This window comes from Pygocentrus nattereri, chromosome 14 (genome assembly GCF_015220715.1).
Source record: "Pygocentrus nattereri isolate fPygNat1 chromosome 14, fPygNat1.pri, whole genome shotgun sequence".
Lineage (NCBI taxonomy): Eukaryota > Metazoa > Chordata > Actinopteri > Characiformes > Serrasalmidae > Pygocentrus > Pygocentrus nattereri.
The window spans coordinates 23,075,001-23,098,229 of NC_051224.1; the positions used below are offsets into that span (position 1 = coordinate 23,075,001).

The following is a 23,229-nucleotide window of genomic DNA, read 5'->3' on the forward strand; positions in this document are numbered from 1 at the left end:
CAAATCACTATGTAGGAAAAATACACTCACCATACTGAGGAAGACACTTTGAAGAATATAAAGCCAATAAGATAAATATACCCAAATGATGAGCGCACAGCTTCTTTGTGCAAAAAGAAAATGATGAAAAATGAAATAAATGTTATGAAATATATTTTAACCAGGATTCATGAAACTGTAAGTATATTTGGAGCTCTGTGAGATCTAGTATGAGCTCTCTGGCTTCTGTCATTGTTAAGAGAGCAGTACTCAGGATGATATGATCGCTTCTGGATGAAAGGTCCTGGCAGCTTTGCAGCGTTTGGCTGTATTACAAAACCACAAGGCAGCACACCAAGAAAACTGTCCCGGGAAACACAGCGTCACATAGTGATCACCAACAACAACCACAGGCAAGAAGACTCTCCTCAAATAGACTTGAAATAGCCCTGAAATAGCCCTGCTTCTGCTGATCCACAACAGGCCTACAAATAGCTGTGCGTTAATGAGAGAGGAGATGAACCAACATTGCTGACGAGGACCTCACAAGAGCCAACATTGCACAATTCAATCAAAAAACATGGCCAAACTACCAGAGAGTCTTAGCAGTGTTTACACCTGCTACATTCAACAGAGTACACTGGCATATCACATCTTCAGGCCAAAGTGACATGTGAGCTGTGTTTGGTCTGAACTGAACCAGTGTGCTTATTGCAGATGACAATCTTAGGCATACGAGTTCGGTCCGATTTGCTTTTGTCAGCAAAATTTCTCAATGAAATCACATTCATTTCATTGAAATTTGCAGCATTGGGTGATTTTGCATTGTAAGTTTATCTTAACATGTGAATTTGACCTTGGCATGGGCACTTTGTATAGCAGCACTGTAGATTCAAAACAGAGGAAATGCTAAGTTTAGCATCATCAAAGCACAAACCTTCAAACATTTCTTCCTCACTGGCTGTTAATAAGCACATGAACGAAAGCCTGTATGACATGCAGTCAGTTGAGAGACCTAATTTGTTGGTAGAATTATTTTAACTTTTGTGATTTCACTGTTTGTGGCAGACGAGTTAGCCAGCTTGCTAACTGCAAGGTTAGCTGCTTGGCTATGTTCTACACACAAGTCACCCCACTGCTGCTAATCATGGCAGTTATCTATACTATTTTACAACAGCTCAGTGTGCAGCACTATGCTGTCATAAGTATTTAATTATCTATTACAGTTATATTTAGAGTTTACTGTTCATGGTACTGTTCATACCACTCTAATTTCCTTAATTATACTACACATACTTCTACGGTTACATCACACTAATTTCCATGGTTATACTGCACACATTTCCATGGTTACACCACACTAATTTCCATGGTCGTACTACACACATTTCCATGGTTAAGCTGCACATATTTCTATGGTTATGCTGTAGACGTTTCCACAGCTGCACTGCACTCCTTTCCATGTTTAAGCTGCATTTATTTCAACAAATTATATCACAGTTGTCATATCATCTGCTATAGAATTTGTGTGAGATCTCACACCATGTGTGACACACAACACTGTAGCGACGGCGCAGAAGAAGACCTGGAAAACTGCTTGTACAGTCCAACACTTTTTTAATTGAGGTCCACCAAGGCAGACATAGGCCCACAACATGATAAACGAGGAGGGTAGACCCCCACACAGACTCACACACAAAGAACCCACCCTCATCGGCCACAATTACATGGATAAACACAAATAAGCAGCACTAACAACAACTAGCACAACAAAATGTCCTTTTGAACCCAGGAGTGTGGCGCCTTCCGAGAGCCACTTTCTGCGTCCACAAGCCCCAACACACTGTCCTAGTACAATTTTTATGGGTTCTCTGCTTCAGGAGACCTGACTATTTGCTGACTTGGACTGGATCAGTTAGAGTTGACACTAAGCTGTGCAGTGCAGTGGGTCAAAGAACTAGGAGACACACTGTACCCTCAGCTGAGCTCCACAGGACAGATGTGATATTGAGATTTTATGCAAATCCGCTGTAGCAGGAGGCCACGCTGTGGTACTGTGTTCAGAGCAGAGCTGTCACTCCAGGCACTTTGATCCCCTTTGGTGTTTATCGTTCTTATTACTGCAGTAACTCAGCTCTGCACATTGCACTGCTTCCTGACTCAGCTCACCAGCTCATTAACAAACCCTACATACACTCATAGGGTTAAAGGAATAGTGAGACTATATATATATATATATATATATAGCTGCTAAAAACTCTCATATTTTTGACAGAATTTGAAAATGGCTGTTGCCCTTTATGTTGTAAATTTCTTGGTAAATGGACAAACAGAAATGGCTCAACGTGACGTTGTTGTTGTAGCTGTAGTAGCATTAGTGGTATTGTTGTAGCTGTACTGGAATTAGTGGTATTGTTTTTTTAGCTGTAGTAGTATTAGTGGTATTGTTGTTGCAGCTGTAGTAGTGTTAGTGGTATTGTTGTAGTTGTAGTAGTGTTAGTGGTATTGTTGTAGGTGTAGTAGTAATAGTGGCATTGTTGTAGCTGTAGTAGTATTAGTGGCATTGTTGTAGCTGTAGTAGTATTAGTGGCATTGCTGTAGCTGTAGTAGTATTAGTGGTATTGTTGTAGCTGTAGTAGTAATAGTGGCATTGTTGTAGCTGTAGTAGTATTAGTGGCATTGTTGTAGCTGTAGTAGTATTAGTGTCATTGCTGTAGCTGTAGTAGTATTAGTGGTATTGTTGTATGTGTAGTAGTAATAGTGGCATTGTTGTAGCTGTAGTAGTGTTAGTGGTATTGTTGTAACTGTAGTAGTGTTAGTGGTATTGTTGTAGCTGTAGTAGTATTAGTGGTATTGTTGTAACTGTAGTAGTATTAGTGGCATTGCTGTAGCTATAGTAGTATTAGTGGCTTTTTTGTAGGTGTAGTAGTATTAGTGGCATTGTTGTAGCTGTACTAGAATTAGTAGTTTTTGTAGCTGTAGTAGTATTAGTGATATTGTTTTTTTAGCTGTAGTAGTATTAGTGGTATTATTGTAGCTGTAGTAGTATTAGTGGTATTGTTGTAGCTTGTAGTAGTATTAGTGTTATTGTTGTTGTAGCTGTAGTAGTGTTAGTGGTATTGTTGTAGGTGTAGTAGTAATAGTGGCATTGTTGTAGCTGTAGTAGTATTAGTGGCATTGTTGTAGCTGTAGTAGTATTAGTGTCATTGCTGTAGCTGTAGTAGTATTAGTGGTATTGTTGTAGGTGTAGTAGTAATAGTGGCATTGTTGTAGCTGTAGTAGTATTAGTGGCATTGTTGTAGCTGTAGTAGTATTAGTGTCATTGCTGTAGCTGTAGTAGTATTAGTGGTATTGTTGTATGTATAGTAGTAATAGTGGCATTGTTGTAGCTGTAGTAGTGTTAGTGGTATTGTTGTAACTGTAGTAGTGTTAGTGGTATTGTTGTAGCTGTAGTAGTATTAGTGGTATTGTTGTAACTGTAGTAGTATTAGTGGCATTGCTGTAGCTATAGTAGTATTAGTGGCTTTTTTGTAGGTGTAGTAGTATTAGTGGCATTGTTGTAGCTGTACTAGAATTAGTAGTTTTTGTAGCTGTAGTAGTATTAGTGATATTGTTTTTTTAGCTGTAGTAGTATTAGTGGTATTATTGTAGCTGTAGTAGTATTAGTGGTATTGTTGTAGCTTGTAGTAGTATTAGTGTTATTGTTGTTGTAGCTGTAGTAGTGTTAGTGGTATTGTTGTTGCAGCTGTAGTAGTATTAGTGGTATTGTAGCTATAGTAGTATTAGTGTTATTGTTGTTGTAGCTGTAGTAGTATTAGTGGTATTGTTGTAGCTTGTAGTAGTATTAGTGTTATTGTTGTTGTAGCTGTAATAGTATTAGTGGTATTGTTGTAGCTTGTAGGAGTATTAGTGTTATTGTTGTTGTAGCTGTAGTAGTGTTAGTGGTATTGTTGTTGCAGCTGTAGTAGTATTAGTGGTGTTGTAGCTATAGTAGTATTAGTGTTATTGTTGTTGTAGCTGTAGTAGTATTAGTGGTATTGTTGTAGCTTGTAGTAGTATTAGTGTTATTGTTGTAGCTTGTAGTAGTATTAGTGTTATTGTTGTTGTAGCTGTAGTAGTGTTAGTGGTATTGTTGTTGCAGCTGTAGTAGTATTAGTGGTATTGTAGCTATAGTAGTATTAGTGTTATTGTTGTTGTAGCTGTAGTAGTATTAGTGGTATTGTTGTAGCTTGTAGTAGTATTAGTGTTATTGTTGTTGTAGCTGTAGTAGTGTTAGTGGTATTGTAGCTGTAGTAGTGTTAGTGGTATTGTTGTAGCTGTAGGAGTATTAGTGGTATTGTTGTAGCTGTAGTAGTATTAGTGGTATTGTTGTAGCTGTACTGGAGTTATTGGTATTGTTTTTGTAGTTGTAGTAGTATAAGTGGTATTGTTGTAGCTGTAGTAGTGTTAGCGGTATCATTGTAGATGTATTAGTGGTATTGTTGTTGTAGCTGTAGTAGTATTAGTGGCATTGTTGTTGTAGCTGTAGTAGTAATAGTGGCATTGTTGTAGCAGTACTACAGTTAGTGGTATTGTTTTTGTAGCTGTAGTAGTATTAGTGCTGTTGCTGTTGTTGTTGTTCTTTTTTTCTACACAGAATGTGTGGACAACAGCAAAAGCATAAAAAAACTAAAAGTAGAACACGGAATATTAAAACATAATGTTAGTTTCTTAGCAATTATGGTTTCTTGGTCAATTTGTTGGCACTTTATTTTCATTCATTATTCATGTACATATTTTTGTTGAAAATCTTTGAAGCAGTTGGCGTCTATTATTATTATTATTATTATTATTATTATTAACTTTATCATTGCTCTTTTTTAATCTGTTGTCTTTTATTCACCAACCCCCCAACATAAACACTGTAAATCACCCTCAGCTGCATGTTATTTTAGAATATCGCCGCAGAAATACTTATTGAATACGTCTGTTTTCATCTCTCCTCCCTGAGGTCTCCCTTCTAGACCGGAATGGGGGGCGGCACCAAAGGTGGCGTCTGTGGGCGTGGCCTGTGTGTTATGTGGGCGTGCTTTTATTTTATTTTTTCACATTGCCACCCCCCCTCCTCCCGCCCCCCAACCCTGAGCAGTGAGCACGTGACCGCGATGGCTGCTGCTGCTGCTGCTGTCCCTGCTGCGCTCGTGCAGCGCGTGCGTACCGCCTCGCTGAAGCAGAGAGAAGGAGGCGAGGAGGCTTCAAACTGCGCGCGGAGGGGAGAAACAGGCTCGCGCTCGTCCTGCTGAGAAGACAGACAGAGAGAGAGAGAGAGAGAGAGAGAGAGAGAGACAGCGAGAGAGAGAGAGAGAGACAGCGAGAGAGAGAGAGAGAGAGAGAGAGAGAGAGAAGCGTTTGGAGGCGAAAAGAAAACGAAGACAAAACAACGCAGAACAAATAAAAAAACGGATCCGTGGAGCCACCGAGCAGCTCGCGCCGGTAGGAGGAGTCAACAGGTAGGCTCCTGCGATGACAGCAATGCAATGACAGGTAACGCTAGCCCAGAAGATAGAGAGAGAGAGAGAGAAGGAGAGAGAGAGAGAGAGAGAAGGAGAGAGAGAGAGAGAGAGAGAAGGAGAGAGAGAAAGAAGGAGAGAGAGAGAGAGAGAGAGATCAAGGGAGAAAAACGAGTGCAAAGCAAGTTAGCATGGATCAGGATCCTTTTAACAGCTACAGCAGCTCTGGCTGTGTCCCAAATGGCTCTCTGCACACTATTTAGTGCACTACACGGGGAACCATACAGCATGGCAACATATGGGCACAGCGTGCATGGATTTCCCTTAGATTATTAGCTTAGATTATTATTATTGGCCAAATATGTAACATATAGAGCAACTTGTATGAACCTGGCCATCAGCTTATTCAAACATATCTAAGTAATTCATATGTTTAACTGACAGAAAATATCCATATATGAATGGCATATGTCACTCATATATACTAACTTCATGCTAATATAAAGGTTACACTGAGTGTGTGATCATAGTGCTGTCCGTTTTAATTTAATTATCAGATGTCTATGTGTGATCCATACAGTATACACAGTATATGTATAATCCATATGTTATGCATATGTTATCACCCACCTCTGCATTTACAGTATATGCATGATCCATATATATGTCCTATGTGTCTTTATGTATTTGATACTTACAAATATGTGTTTTTACATGTACTCATATGCATATATGGCCATATATGAGATTTACATATGGTTATGCAATGGAAGTGCAGTGGTTTGCGCTGGATGTGCATTAGGGGAAAGCATTTGGGGGTCTTACTGAAAGAACATTGAGTCCTGGAATTGTGAAATGTGCTGTGCGCCGTTATATTAGGCTTTTTTTCCTCCTTATAGCTCTATTTTCATAAAAGTACACCCATGTTTTATATAAATTAAACCATAATTTATCTATTCATCTCTTTTCCATGGGTTCTTAGTACTCTAGCATGCTTGCTTAGCCCTCAGCAGTGCTCTAATCCTCTAATTTCACACGTGCGACATACTTGGTTGAATAAAAGTGATTCAGATTCAGTTATTTCGCTCGGGCTCTGGTGAGACAGAAGGGTTTTCGTGTGTATTTTCAGCCTGACTGGTTGGTGTGGATATTCTGGCTAGTCCACACGCACAGATGCACATGGCAGCAGCCTTCAAGTGCTCAGCAGCTGTGGTAAATATTGACACTCATTTAACTCTAGAAGCAGAGACAGAGTTGGTGCGAATTGTGACGCAGACTTTCTAAGAAAAAAGTTTCCACTTCCACTGATTGCTATAAAGAGTGTGCTCATGTGCCCACTTAATGGGTTTGAGACAGACTAATGTGTTGAATTTACATGATTCATATGCACAGTTGGATAAAAAATGCATTAAATCTGCATACTTTCTGTTTATCTCACCCGTGGTTGTGTTGATGTAATGTATAACGATGAGCATATTCAAATCAGGTAAATCAGCTGGGTTTTATTTAGCTAATTTGGTGGGCGTAACCGCAGCACTTGCATGTGGTATTAAATGTAGACTCCAGCACATTTCTGTCTTTCCAGTTAAAGATCTGTGAGTGTACTTAAAGTGAAGGTTTGGCCAACATGTAGTCAGTCAGCCAAGACGTTTTGTGTCTGATGTTCTTAGGGCTGTAACAGCACAGCAGTGTGTTGTATTGAGTTGTATCACAGTGTCTTGTGTTGTTGCATCGTGAATAGAATGCTAGTCTTGTGAGTTTTTTGTTAGCTTGCAGCTAACATGTTAGATTGTTGCAGAACACTTGAAAGCACAACTCTTGTTTCTAATATTAAGTTAGCGATGCAGGATGAGTCATATTTTTATTGTTATCATGAAATGAGTGCAGGATAAACACCATTCAGCTAAACGTCCAGTTACCAAGCACCTACATGTAAAAGAAAATTGCTTTATTAAGCAGGAATAGCCACTGTGACAACAAACGTGCATCATCATAAGGTGCTTTTTGGAGTATTAAGACTGTGTTTATTCATTTTTGTAGGCCTTTTTTGTGGGTTTGTAGAGTGAAGCACCTCATGGAACTCACTCACGTTTCACAGGTGACAAAGTCTCCACAAGGGGGTGCCATTAGTAATGCTTCTATTTATTTTGATGTTTTCTTAAAGGGTTTAGACAGGGTTCACACAGTAAGCAAAAATGATAACAATGATCGTTTCCATTTCCCATATTATCGTATTATACTTTTATAATGTGAGGCACATTTTCGGTCACTTTGTATTTTTGCTATATTGAAAATTGTATCAGATCAAGGTACTGCTACATTGTATCGAGTTGAATAAAGGATTCAGTGAATTGTTACATGCCTAGAAGTTGGCTTTTTTAGTTTTGCACTGGAGCTGCAAGGCTAATGTAGCTAAACATATACCCCACCATTTACCGTGGTGCTGACTGAATTACACACTCATCTCAAACTGTATGCCATTGTTCAGTATCTCTAACAGACTCGATTTTGTGGCTTCTGCCACTGTTATGACACTGTTATCTAAAAGTAGGCTAAAAAGTACATTCTAAAAACAACTAAAACCAGTGATAAAGGCATCTTAAAGCCTGAACTTTGCCTATACTTTAGTTCATTTTATAGATAAGAGTGTATCACACGGTGAGAGAAACCACATAAGCAAGTCTATTGGCAGAAGTATCTCTTCAAAGGGGAAGTTCTTGGGAGGCCTATTGTCGGCAGTAGAAAGAGGAATGAGTGCATCATTGGAAGTTTGTTCCTCAAAATGATGCCGATTGCCCATTTGCTGCGGTTCTCTTTGACGTTTTAGTTTAGGTGTCCACCACGGAGACACACTGTGCCACACTGTTCACTCCTGCTTTCTCACATTCTTGTCTATTAAATCAAATCCTCCCCACATTCCTATGCATTTATGTTCCTACCGTTACATTGGGTTACACATGGGTATTAGTCATACACTCGAGACACACATCATGCCCGTGTGAACAAAATATGTCATCAACCGTTTAACTTTTAGTTTTACTTTTGGACTTAATTGTGTTAATGTGATATATTTGATCTTTAATGTAATATGTGTTTTACGTCTATGCAAGTAAATTCATGGCAGCATTCGGCCTGAGCTGGGTTTTCTTGGTTAACTTGATGGGTTTTGACCTCAGCACTTGCCCACTGATCCAAACATTAGCACCTTATTGTTTTTGAAGTGATAGTTTGGCACATTTACAGTAAACAGAATCAAGTGAGTCAGCGAATGTTGGAAGGTTAAAAAAAACAAAAAAACAAAACAAGAATCTGAATGTGGGTCATGAGGAACTGCTCAAAGAGGAGAGAGGAGCGTGGCATTCTGGGAGTGCATTTAAAATAATAGTTTGACCAGAAATCTAATGTATAGCCCACAGATATAGGCATGAGGCAAAACTATATTAGCCTGTTCAGCATCTGGTCCTATTCTGGCCTGGTAATCAACTAACACTCACGCAGGAAAGCCAGAATCGGCCCAAAACTGTCTGCTAGCTGTGTTGCTTATTTAGTTTTAGCATTAGAGCTAAGAAGCAAGCAATGGAGGCTTATACCCCACCAAGCTGCTTGGCTACATCATCTTACTTACTTCAGTAATGAAAGTACAGTGAATGTCATCAGAACCACTGGTGCTTCTAGCAAGTTCAGGCTTTGGAGTGGCTGCTACTGTTTTTAGCCGTGTGCTGACATGCTGTAGTCTATGTTTGGGTGTTTTTGCCACTGCAGATGCACATGTTTTGGATGATGGACTAAACTGGGAATCAGTGTTGTCACACTGTGGAAATTAGATTTTTTGGACAAACTATGCTAAGAAATGGGGTATAAAGCCTCCCTTTTCTTGTTAGCTTGTGCAGACTCAGTCATACAGTAGCTCGGTAGCGACCGTTGCATGCAGGTCCTATGATGAACATGCACATGACACAAAGTGAACATTTCCAGGATATGATGAGTTAATCTGCGTGACTGTAATCTCTGTGAAATCTGTATCACTCACACGCACCCACAGCTTTGCCATCTGATAAGGTGCTTGTGGAACGAGTGTGTGTGTGCGTGTGTCCCTCTGAAAGGGTGTGAGATAAATGGTTGTAAAAGAACGTATTTCAATGATATGTTGATTTAATGTTGATGATGTCAATGTTAACGCAGCCAGCCTGAATGTAGGAGCTCAACATTTGTCTCTCATGGCCTTTTCATGAAGTACTATTCATAATTCATGCCCGTTATCATCCTTGTTGCTGCAACTAACAAATACCTTTATAATATTTCTAGTTCTATACAGTTTATTGGCGTGTGACAATGCCCTCCATTCAATTTGATCGTATTCTAGTCTAGTATAGACCAAGCCTGTCACAATTATTTCATAATTGCCTAATTGCATTATTATTTGAGCTTGATGCAATTATTTAAGCAGTCATTTTTAACCGTCATTGGCTTTCACAATGCTACAGCAAACAAAATGTGAATTGGGTGTGTTGGCTTAAGGCAAATAAATGTAAATAAAAGAAAGCAGTAAATGCAGGTATCGTAGGACTTATGTAAACAAAAAAGTTCCAGCTTCTAACTTAGTGCTCTAACATGTTTAGCATGTTTACAGGGGAGTACAGGTAATGTTTGTAATTCTAACATTTTAGCATACATGCTAACAGGATGAGCATAGCTTTGCTGAACTCCACACACATTGCCTGAGTCAGAATGACTGTGTGGATCATATGAACATTATAAAGTTTTTTAAATGAAAAAGTAGAAGCCATATCGCCCCCTACGCTTCCTGTAGTGTATTACAGTCTGTCAGAGTGACTGTGTGGATCATATGAACATTTATAGAGGCTTTTTAAATGAAACAGTAAAAGCTGTATCGCCCCCTACACTTCCTGTAGTGTATTACAGTCTGTCAGAGTGACTGTGTGGATCATATGAACATTATAGAGGCTTTTTAAATGAAACAGTAAAAGCTGTATCGCCCCCTACACTTCCTGTAGTGTATTACAGTCTGTCAGAGTGACTGTTTGGATCAGACGAACTTTATAACAAATCATTTTGGAAAGTTTTATGTACTGTGTGAAACCTCTGTAGACTGATCATTGACAGAACCATTCAGTGAAGGATTCTGGGAAAGAAGCCCAAATTGTCAGCGACTGTATGAGGAAGCTTACTGTATGAAGGGCATCACACAAACATATCGTAAGATCATAGAGCAGAAATAATTCAGGCTGAAGGGGTGGTTTGCTGGCAAAGGCTAAGCCTGAATTATTCATTTCTAGCAAAAATACTAAAAAATAAAATTTTAATTTATTAGTGTTTTGGGTGAATCTATTGTTATGATACTGTTAGTGATCTGCAAAAGTTGAAGACCACCCTCATTTACTTCTTACTTATTGCCTTTAAACTCTCAAAGAATCTGCAGACACACCTCCAAAGTTCAGTCTTAGAAGCTGGTAATCAAACCCATTCAGTGGTGTTGAGGTCTGGGCTCTGGGCTGGTCAGTCCATTGTTCAGCTTCTTTGTTTGATGTGTCCATCTTTTCTCAGTGAGGTTCTTCTTGAACAGCTACACATCCTTTCATAGCGCTGAGTCGTCTTCTCACAGTGCAAGGATGGACAGAAACACCTGTGAATGCTTTCAGATCTGAAGCAGCTTGATTTTCTCCTCTCTCTCAGTTATTCAGTGAATAACTTTCTCTCTCTCTGTCTCTGTCTGTCTCTGTGTCACTCTCTCTCTCTCTCTCTCTCTCTCTCTCTCACTCTCTGTCTATGTCCCTGTCTCACTCTCTGTCTCTCTCTCTCTCTCTCTGTGTGTCTCTCTCTCTCTCTCTGTCTGTCTGTCTCTCTCTATATTAGTCTGTCTGATTCTCTCTTTCTCTGCCTCTCTCTCTCTCTCTCTCTCACTCTCTGTCTATGTCCCTGTCTCACTCTCTGTCTCTCTCTCTCTCTCTCTCTCTGTGTGTCTCTCTCTCTCTCTCTGTCTGTCTGTCTCTCTCTATATCTTAGTCTGTCTGATTCTCTCTTTCTCTGCCTCTCTCTCTCCTCTCTCTCTCTCTCTCTCTCTTTCTCTCTCTCACTCTCTGTCTATGTCCCTGTCTCACTCTCTGTCTCTCTGTCTCTCTCTCTCTCTCTCTCTCTCTGTGTGTGTGTCTCTCTCTCTCTGTGTCTCTCTCTCTCTCTGTGTGTGTCTCTCTCTCTGTCTGTCTGTCTCTCTCTCTCTGTCTCTCTCATGGTCTCTGTCTTAGCTTCACACTCTCAGTAAAGTGCCTTTCACTTCTGAATGTCACTCCACTCAATACATCTATCTGCCTTCACTCTTCTGACAGCTTTCTGACCGCGGTCATCACACTCACTGCCTTAACCGGACAGATATCTACAGGCAGAGTCGTTTACTACAATCAGAAAAACTCTGTGGCCAGTTTTTTAAGATTCCGCAACATATACCCTCACTCCTACCTATTTTTCAAAATATCTGCATAATTCAGTGTTTAAGGTGTAAACAGAGAGATTCAGAGTGGTTTGGTGTGAAATGGTACAGATGTCTTTACAGCGGTGGTGATAGGAACCAGGGGTCGCCATGACAACAACACAAATATAGACATTTTATTTACTGTCAAAACCACCAGAGAACCTACACATGTCTCCTGAGTTTATATGGAATGTTGAAGATGGTTTAATAATAAGTTACTAATAACTTTTCTTTGGGGACTATTTTGTCTCACAGCACCCTTGATGTATCCATCTGCCATTTTGAAATGCATTTTAGGCCAAAATATTCTCAAAACTATCATTAAACAGTGTCTCAGACACCAGGTAGTGCATTCATAACCATTTTACACACTTCAGCTCCCTCACTTTTAGAGGCGTTAATCTTTTCAAACATTGACCATCCACTCCACTGTGAACAACTCTGAACTTCTTATGGTGAAGTTTTATAAATTTTTATAGCTCAAAGTAAATGATGCTATGTTCCAAACCACATTAGCAAGTCTGTGTGACCTCAATGAAGACCTGGATGCAGTGTGAGTGGGTTGAGAGATGTTTTAGGCATGTATTTAAGTCCTGACATTATTTATACTTAAACAATCCAGTAATAATTAGTTCATTTTTATGCACTCGCTAAACTAAGGAAGCAAATTTTGGACACGGCACTGTAAAAAGTGGTATCTTATCAAGTGAAATCTCTTTTGAAATCTAGTGAATCTGTGTAATATTTCTCATTTTATAGGTTGTTGTTTATTATAAGAGTATTTCACTTGTTTCTAGACATTCTTTACTATTTTAAGTCAAATCCAAGTCACCATGTTGGCAGGGAAATCTGCTTGTCAGAAATTTACTTGAAAAAAGGCTATTTATCTCAATACAGAGAGAACATAAGCTTACATCAGTCTTATAATGAGAAATAGTAGATATGCTGACTAGATTTGAGATCATTTCATTTGCCAAAATATCATGTTCTGCAGTGCAAACATATTTCAGCTAATCAACTATATCTAGACTAAGTGAAAAATTGTGACATTGGATTGAAACCATTCCTCCAAACACTAAAACTCAGGTTAATATAGTGACAGGTTTTTTGTTTTAAGGGGATTTCACCATCTTTAGCCTTTCCAACGCTTGTCCTCTGCTCTCCTCCGTCCGCTACACACATGTTGTGTTATTAAACTGTGATCTTCTGTCTGTCAGGGTCTGCGATAGCCTGGGGAGTTATAATTTTACTGCACATTTCCGTTTTCTTGCTCGATTCTCATCCTGAATCTGCTCATAAATGCCTCAGATCTTACCAGATTGTTCTGCAGGCAAACAGAAGACACTGATGATTAACTGGAGAAGGAGAGAGGGGAAGTAGGAGGGATCGTTTCCTCTTGGTTTGGCCCTCTTTTGTTAAAAACTGGTGTTCAAGCAAATTTGTGACAGCTTTATTTTTCCCCTTTGAACCCTGACAGACTTCGCAATCAGTTCTGTCTGAATTCCTTTTTGTGAAGTATTAGATGTTACACTGTATGGCCAAAAGTATGTGGACACCTGACCATCACATCTATATGAGCTTGTTGGACGTCCCATTCCAAAACCATAGGCTTTAGTGTGGAGTTGTCCCTCTTTGCAGCTATACCAGCTTCCACTTTTCTGGGAAGCTTTTCACATTTTGGAGAGTGTCTGTGGGAATTTGTACTCATTCAGTCAAAAGAGGATTTGTGATTAGACACTGATGTTGGATGAGAGGGCCTGGCTTTCAATCAATGTTCCAGGTCATCCCAAAGGTGTTCAGGGGGGTTGAGGTCAGGGCTCTATGCAGACGACTGGTGTTCCTCCACACCAGACTGGTCAAACCATGTCTTTATGGACCTTGCTTTGTGTGCAGGGGCTCAGTCATGCTGGAACAGGGAAACGTTTTCAACAAACTGTTCACACAAAAAGCTGGAAGCACATACCTGTCTAAAATGTCTTGGGTGCTTTAGAATTAACATCACCCATCATTGGAGCTAAGAGGCTCAAACCCTGAAAAGCAGCCCCAGCCCATTATGCTTTCTCAACCAAACTTTACAGTTGGCACGATGAAGTCAGGCAGGTAACGTTCTCCTGGCATTCGCCAAACCCAAACTCGTCAGTCTGTCAGATAGAGAAGTGTGATTTGTCACTCCACAGAACACAGATTCTGTTCTAAGCATAAGATTTTTTTAAAACTTATTTCTAGACAATTTAGCTTGTTTTTCATTAAAGTTGCTCTTTATATTGGAAGATAAGATACTGAAACAAACTAATTTAATTGACTTTATAGTTAGATAAATTTGGCTAAAATCTCTTAAAAGAAGAAAAAAGTTAAGAGTAAAATCATCTTATAATAAGCTTACAGTAGTCTCAGAATGATGTGGATTTGAGATCATTTCACTTGAAAACGTAACATTTTTTCAGTGTAGCGTTTTTAAAAGTTCTATATACTTGAAACTAACCTGCATTTCCTTGCTTTTTTTTAACAAGAGAGATTGATGTAGTATGTAAACACTGGTAAAGCTCCTGCTGGAGATGCATGAGTGGTAGAAGTAATGAATATCGCATTAAGTCAGTAACTGTAATGTGGATATAAGAATTTAAACCGTAATGCATTACATTACGCTGTTACACATGAATGAATGTCATTACTGTAACACTGTGTGTAACACTTACCCCGACGTCTCTGTTACACCTGGTGTAGGTTTCCTCTTTGGCTCTGTATGTGATGCGGGTGCAGATGTGTAGGTGGTTTTAAATCTGTTGGAACGTGTAACTGCTGGCCATTTCTCAGGAGTGTATGACAGCGAGCCTCCTCTCATCTCCCCCGACACACACTCGGCCTCCTCATCAACTGATGCAGCACTTCAAAGCCTCTCGACAGGGAGTGCCGCTGACGCCGTGCTGCTTCCCTCAGGCCTCATCTACGCCGTGTAACAGCGCCCTGCACTGCAGAAGACAAAACTAATGTCTTTACAGCCAGGGTTGGAAATCTCACAGTGACCTCACAGTGATTGAGTTAGACGTTTGGTTGGTGTGCCGTTCTCACGTTCGGCTCCACAGTGTTCTCTTCTTATTCACTCTCATTCCTTTTACTGAACATTTTAAGGAAAACTGAAAACATTATTAGACTGTTTATGTCTGTGTTTGTACTCTGGTCTTTAGCGCAGTGATTCATTGCATCGTGAGATCTCAGATTTCACCACAAGTCAGTGAGATAGGCACGATTCTACGACAATTACATGAAATAACCAAATGTGTCAAATGGGATTGAATAGTCTTAATCGGAAGAAGACACTTGACTCATCTGCATTGATTTTGGAAGGTTATAATCAATAACCGCACAGTTCCAAACCTCCTCTGGCAATAAAAAAGCACAAAAGCTGAGCACCGGGAGCGTCATAGCATGAGTTTCCATGATCAAACAGCTGCATGCAAGCCTTACATCACCAAGCCAAATGCCAAGCATCGGATGGAGTGGTGTAAAGTGCTGCCATTGGACTGTGGAGCAGTGGAAACGTATTCTGTGGAGTGACGAATCACACTTCTCTGTCTGTCAGCCTGATGGATGAGTCTGGGTTCGGTGAATGCCAGGAGAACATTACCTGCCTGACTGCATTGTGCCAGCTGTAAAGTTTGGTGGAGGATGGGTAATGATATGAGGTTGTTTTTTTAAGGGGTTGGTCTAGACCCCTTAGTTCTAGTGAAGGAAAACCTTAATGCTTTGGCACCAAAACATTTTGGACAACTTTATGCTTCCAACTTGAAGAACCTTTCCTGTTCCAGCATGACTGAGCCCCAGCTCCATAAAGGCCTGACCGGGTGAGTTTGGTGTGGAAGAACTTGACTGGCCCTCACAGAGCCCTGACCTCAACCTCAGCAAACACCTTTGGGATGAACTAGAACGGTGATTGTGAGCCAGACCCTCTGGTCCAACATCAGTGTCTGACCTCACAAATGCTCTTCTGGATGAATGGGCAGAAGATTGACATAAATACATTAATAAATAAATGAGTGGCACAAAATCAAAAGGAAAAATATTGACTTACTGTATCAAAACTGACTTACAATGACTTAGCAAACAGTGACATCAAAATAATTTAGTATCTTGTATTAATTTAACCTTTTATTTGAAAATAGTATCTGAAAATTTCAAGAAAATAACACATTCCTTCAATATATTATCTCAGTATTTTGAGAAAATAAGTAATTATTTGGACATACTAAGTCAGTATGTTGACACACTGCTGACTATTGGTTATTTCTGTTGTCCTCTCTGAGGCGAGGATAGCCTTCATCCTGCTGAGTGTGAGTTCTGCAGCTGAGAAATCCCGCTTAGTGTATGTCCTGCAGGTGTTTTAGATTAGAGAAAACACACAGAGCTGCAGATCTCCGGCTCCCCTGGACTGCGCAAAGCGCATCGGCACGCTCTGTAGACTTCAGTCAATGTTTGACTTCAGCTAATGACTCAAAGCGCGGTGTTCGCTTGCTCCATCGGCCATCACGCAGGGGGACGTCAGTTTGCGTTTCAGATGTAAGCCGAGAGTAATTATTTGAGCAGCCTAAAGTTACAGTTCAGTGGGTTTAAATTATTGGCAACTGCGTCAACAGCATAGTTTGAGATGATTATTGAGATAGTTTTTATGATTCTTTTTATTATTCAGTTTTTGAGCCAGTTTTTGTCTGCGTCATCATCGTTTCTGTTGTAGCTTTTTCTGCAGTTTCAACACTGTTCCAAATCCGAGGTGGCACGTTCCTTCTTACAGTTCCCTCTTTTCATTTTGACATGCTTTCCATCAGAATTCAACCCTTTTGAAGTTGATAAGCTAAGCAGCATTTCCTCTTAAGCCGGGGTCACACTACATGACTTTTACCATAATTTTAGCCCCCATTCTCTTAGTCTGTGCTGGTTGGCTCCGGTCTGCAGATTTTTGGGTCAGTCGGCGTCGACAGTTAGGGAGAGAATTGAGTCTTGTTTGATGGGCGCAGACTCAGATTTTTGGCCTCCCGAAAATTGCGTTTCAGACCAGTCAGAGTTTTTCAAACATGTTTGTTTTTTTCAACCCGAAGGGTGAACTGGTCAATGACTCAACCTGAACGGACCAATGAAAACAGAGAGCGCAAAAGAAGAAAATACAGCAAGTAAACAAAGAAAAATGGTGAAAAGTGCCACACGTGGAGCAAAGATTTTTAATGAGCCGAGTTTAAGGCACAATCAAGTGTATGTACACTCAGTATATACAGTGGAAGTTATAAATCGACAGCATCCAGAAACGCTGTCGACTTCTCTGAGCTCGAGCTCATCTGAACCTTTTAGATTGTTTATGGAAATAATGGACATTGTGTTCTCCGGGCCAAAGAAGAAAAGGACTATTCAGATTGTTACCAGCATAAAGTTCAAAAGCTAGTGTCTGTCATGGTATTTGGGGGATATTCTTGGGAAACCTGCACATTTGTGAAAACAACATTAATGCTAAACACATTTTGGAGCGTCTTATGCTGCCTTTTAGATGCCTTTTTTTCAGGGACATCCATGCTTATTTTATCATGACAACACAAAGAAAATTCTGTCTGTGTTACAACAGCGCGGCTGCATAATCAGAGACTATGGCTGCTGGACTGACCTGTCCACCGCCCAGAACTGTCTCCTACTTTAAATATGAATCTTTTGAAGCTTAAAATTCGACAATGAAAGCTCTGTGTGGCTGCACAGCTGAAGACTTACATAACAAGTGCAGATTAAAGGTAACATGATGTAAGACGGTGGTAAACATTCTCCTCTCCCATCTATGTTGAATGTATTGCAAGCATCCAATTTGTATATTTATGAGTTTCATAAGGTAAAACATCAAATAACTTGTTTTATATTGTTTCCAATTGAATTCAGGTCAAACAGAATTCACTTATAACTGATTTAGTAGCATTTCCCACACTGTTTCAGCTTTTTTGGACATAACTGCGGTAAACACCAGATTTCCAAGTCCATATTTTGTCTTCTAAATCCTCCAGAGAATGCTCAGCATAAATTATCAAGCATTCCTAAAAGCACACAGTGTTTAAAAAAGTGATTTTACGCTGGAGGTCGCGACTTGTGAGATGGTCATCAAAAAGGATACAAATCTGGGTTATTCTGCTGCATCTATGAGAAGGACTTATTCTTAAAATTTGCATGTGGGTGGTCTTTTTCTGCTATTATGAGCTAAAGTGTTTGTGTGCTTGTGTAGCAGCTTAGCCACGTAGCTAAACTGTGCTACAAAGCATCCTTTTTATAAACCTTTTATAATATGAATTAAAGCCAAAATTTACCACTGAGTGTGTTTACATGCACTTAGTGATCTGATAACTGCGGAAAATCAGATTTTGGCAGCAATCCAATAAACGCGTTTACATGCACTTGAGTAATCAGATAATGGGGAAACTCCAGGTCGACATGACTCAGACAGTAATTAGATTTCTGCTTTACAACCAGCGAATAAACTCACAGAAGACGACGAGACGTAAACGTAATGAAAACTCAAACTTCATGAAGTTTTTTTACCTGAAAATATGAACAAGCATCATCTAGAAGATGAAGAATATTTAAATCATTCATTTTGTTCAGCGCTGACGAAATGGGTTGCGCTGTCGCCTCACAGCGAGGAGGGCCTGGGTTCGATTCCCCGGCCGGGTGACCGGGGTCCTCTATGTGTGAAGTTTGCATGTTCTCCCTGTGTCTGCGTGGGTTTCCTCCGGGTTCTCCGGTTTACTTCCACAGTCCAAAGGCATGCAGTCAGGCCAATTGGACATGCTGGATTGCCCTTGTGTGTCCCTGGTGTGAGTGTGTGAGTGACTGTCTTTCTGCCCTGCGATGGACTGGTGACCTGTCCGGGGTGTATCCTGCCTTCCGCCTGATGACCACTGGGATAGGCTCCAGCACATAACTTTTGGACATATAGTGTCAATATAAGTCAGGCTGTCAAAACTGACTTTAACACTATATGTCCAAAAGTTTGTGGACACCCGATACAGTGTTTCTTCTAAAATTAATAATGTTAATAGTGAGTTTGTCCTCTTTGCTGCAGTAACAGCCTCTACTCTTCTGGGACTTTACACTAGATGTTGAACATTGCTGTGGGGGCTTTATAACCCTCTAGCCCACACTTGGCATTAGACATGGTGCTCCAGAGAGTCCCATTCTATTGGTGAATGCTTTTCTATGGAGATTAAACAAGCTGTAAACAATAGGGTCATTTTTGGATATACCGTGTATTGATTTCAGTGATCTGGCTGTAAAATTGTGTATGTGTGCCGGGTGTGGTCCACACGTGAGTTTTACCGTGGCAGGAGACACAGGATATCCTGAGATCTGGGGTCAGACAGGAAGTGTCGCCGTGGTGCTGGCACCGGTAGAGGAAGTGGTTCTGAGGAGACGCCTGCAGGCTGGCAGCCATGTTGGAGGAGTAACGCACACTCCTGTTTGAACAGAGATTTCCCCCCCGTGGAGACATGGAGACGCCTTCCAATTAGAAGAGCCTCTCCTCTTATGTCTGACTCTGTATATACAATACTGGGTAAAAGAGTCCAGTCAAAACAGCCATGAAGTACATGTGGTTCATTGTTCACAAGATGTTTTTGAGGATATGTGTTATAAGATAATGCACTTGCATCAAGAAGGAGTTTCCAAAACAGAAGCTACAGAGAAAATGGACCTCCTAACAACCACCTGGAAGACCTGGTGGACACCAAAACTGGCCTCATCAGATAAACAGCACTTATAGCTTTCTTCTTTGAGAGAGAAGAGAAAATCAAGCTGCTTCAGATCTGAAAACATCCACAGATGTTCCTGTCCAGAAGATGACTCAGTGCTATGGGTCTGAAAGGATGTGTAGCTGTTCAAGAAGAACCTCACTGAGAAAAGGAGATGGACACATCAAACAAAGAAGCTGAACAACGGACTGACCACCCCAGAGTCCAGACCTCGGCACCACTGAATGTGTTTGATTACTTCAGGAAATCATCAACCAGCTTCAAAGACTGAACTTTGGAGTTGTGTCTGCAGATTCTTTCAGGAACTGAAAGTGAGTCTCCTGAAAAGAGTGGAGGCTGTAATAAAGGTAAAGAGTGACTCACTGACCACTCAAACAGCTGAGATTAGATTTAGTTGGTGAGGCTCCTGTGTGATTTTAATTTATACAGTACTGTGTAAAAGGCCTCTAATCTTATCTCGTCAGTCAGCTTATATAAACACCATATATTATCAGAAGAAAAGCAAACAAACAAACAAACACAGTAAAAATGAAGAGAATATATTATTTTCAGAAAAGTTGACATCTCCTGAGCTGGTTTGAAGAACAAAGTTTGGTTCCAGGCATCTCAGAAATATTAAACTCCATCAGCAGCAGCTGATTTAACATAATGAGGTACTGATTGGATAAAAGAGGTGTTGGATGATAAATACAGCTGGGCATAATTGCTGGGCTTCCTCAGTGGAGAGAGCATGGTTAAACAAATACCTTCACATACTTATATTACCACTTATTGTATTTATTGAAATATTAATGAGCAAAGAAAGCTTTGCTGCTATATACATCTTGCTGGTGTCAGGAGAAAACCTCCAAAATCGCAACTTTACAGGAGAAGTAAAAACATACTCTACTTTTAATGGAAGTCAATGTAAGTCATTTTGTGTTGTTTCTTTTGGTCCATTCATTGTAAAATTTACACACAATATAAATTATGTCAAAAACTGAAAATTGAGGTTTTCTTCTGACAACAACGCTATATATATATTTATATATTTACACACACACATTTATACACTGTTGTCAGAAGAAAACCTATGTATACATACAGTGGGGCAAAAAAGTATTTAGTCAGCCACTGATTGTGCAAGTTCTCCTACTTAGAAAGATGAGAGAGGTCTGTAATTTTCATCATAGGTACACTTCAACTATGAGAGACAAAATGAGAAAGAAAAACCAGGAAATCACATTGTAGGATTTTTAAAGAATTTATTTGTAAATGATGGTGGTAAATAAGTATTTGGTCAATAACAAAAGTTTAACTCAATACTCTGTAACATAACCTTTGTTGGCAACGACAGAGGTCAAACGTTTCCTGCAAGTCTTGACCAGGTTTGCACACACTGTAGCTGGTATTTTGGCTCATTCCTACTGCAGATCTCCTCTAGAGCAGTGATGTTTTGGGGCTGTCGCTGGGCAACATGGACTTTCAATTCCCTCCACAAATTTTCTATGGAGTTGAGGTCTGCAGACTGGCTAGGCCACTCCAGGACCTTGAAATGCTTTTTACGGAGCCACTCCTTCGTTGCCCAAGCAGTATGTTTGGGATCATTGTTATGCTGGAAGACCCAGCCACGTTCCATCTTCAATGCGCTCACTGATGGAAGGAGGTTTTGGCTTAAAATCTCATGATAAATGGCCCCGTTCATTCTTCACTTAACACGGATCAGTCATCCTGTCCCCTTTGCAGAAAAACAGCCCCAAAGCAAGATGTTTCCACCCCCATGCTTCACAGTGTGGTGTTCTTGGGAGGCAACTCAGCATTCTTCTTCCTCCAAACATGACGAGTTGAGTTCATTCATATGCTCTCTGGCAAACTTCAGAGAGGCCTGGACAGGTACTGGCTTAAGCCTGGCACTGCAGGATTAGAGTCCCTCTTGGCGTAGTGTGTTACTGAGGATAGCCTTTGTTACTTTGGTCCCAGCTCTCTGCAGGTCATTCATCAGGTGCCTCTGTGTAGTTCTGGGATTTTTGTTCACCGTTCTCATGATCATTTTGACCCCACAGGATGAGATCTTGCGTGGGGCCCCAGATCGAGGGAGATTATCAATGGTCTTGTATGTCTTCCATTTTCTTACAATTGCTCCCACAGTTGATTTATTCACACCAACCTGCTTGCCTGTTGTAGATTCACTCTTCCCAGCCTGGTGCAGGTCTACAATTTTCTTCCTGGTGTCCTTCGACAGCTCTTTGGTCTTGGCCATGGTTGAGTTTGAAGTCTGACTGTTTGAGGCTGTGGACAGGTGTCTTTAATACAGACAACGAGGTCAAACAGGTGCCATTAATACAGGTAATGAGTGGAGGACACAAGAGCTTCTTAAAGAAGAAGTTACAGGTCTGTGAGAGCCAGAAATCTTGCTTGTTTGTGGGTGACCAAATATTTATTTATCACCATAATTTACAAATAAATTCTTTAAAAATCCTACAATGTGATTTCCTGGATTTTTTTTCTCATTTTGTCTCTCATAGTTGAAGTGTACCTATGATGAAAATTACAGATCTCTCTCATCTTTCTAAGTAGGAGAACTTGCACAATCAATGGCTGACTAAATACTTTTTGCCCCACTGTATGTGTGTGTGTGTGTACACACCGATCAAGTATAACATTCTGACCATCTCCTTGTTTCTGCACTCATTGTCCATTTTATCAGCTCCACTTACTGTATAGCTGCACCTTGTAGTTCTACAGTTACAGACTGTAGTCCATCTGTTTCTCTGATACTTTGTTATCCCCCTTTTACCTTTTTCTTCAGTGGTCAGGACCCCCGTGGATCCTCACAGAGCAAGCACTATTTGGGTGGTAGATCATTCTCAGCACTGCAGCAACACTATATATATATATACAGTGATGTGAAAAAGTGTTTGCCCCCTTCCTGATTTCTTATTCTTTTGCATGTTGGTCACACTTAAATGTTACAGATCACAAAACAAATTTAAATATTAGACAAAGCTAACACTAGTAAACACAAATGGGCCCCCTACAGGGCCCTGTGTGAAAAAGTAATTGAGATCTGTCAGTCTGGAAAAGCTTATAAAGCCATTTCTATAGCTTTGGGACTCCAGCGAACCACAGTGAGAGCCATTATCCCCAAATGGCTCGTCTCAGTTTTGCCAAAAACGTCTTGATGATCCCCAAGACCTTTGGGAGAATACTCTGTGGACTGATGAGACAAATTTGAACTTTTTGGAAGGTGTGTGTCCCATTACATCTGGCATAGAAGAAACACAGCATTTCAGAAAAGGAACATCACAAGAGCAGTAAAATGTGGTGGTGGTAGTGTGATGGTCTGGGGCTGTTTTGCTGCTTCAGGACCTGGAAGAAGCTGTAGTGGAACCATGGAACCATGAATTCTGCTGTCTACCAAAAAAATCCTGCAGGAGAATGTCTGGCCATCTGTCCTTGACCTCATGCTGAAGCGCACTTGGGTTCTGCAGCAGGACAAAGATCCAAAACACACCAGCAAGTCCACCTC

The 23,229-nt window shown here is 40.4% G+C and overlaps 1 protein-coding gene across 2 annotated transcripts in view; it reads left to right on the forward strand.

Annotated features, from left to right (window-relative positions):
- Positions 1-5,119: 5,119 nt before the first annotated feature.
- The window catches only part of rarab (retinoic acid receptor, alpha b), a 205,870-nt gene continuing 187,760 nt past the window's right edge, over positions 5,120-23,229 (forward strand). For both annotated transcript variants that reach the window (XM_037544785.1, XM_037544786.1), the window contains exon 1: positions 5,120-5,468. The gene's annotated coding sequence lies outside the window, so the exon portion shown is untranslated. The remainder of the gene's footprint in view (positions 5,469-23,229) is intronic.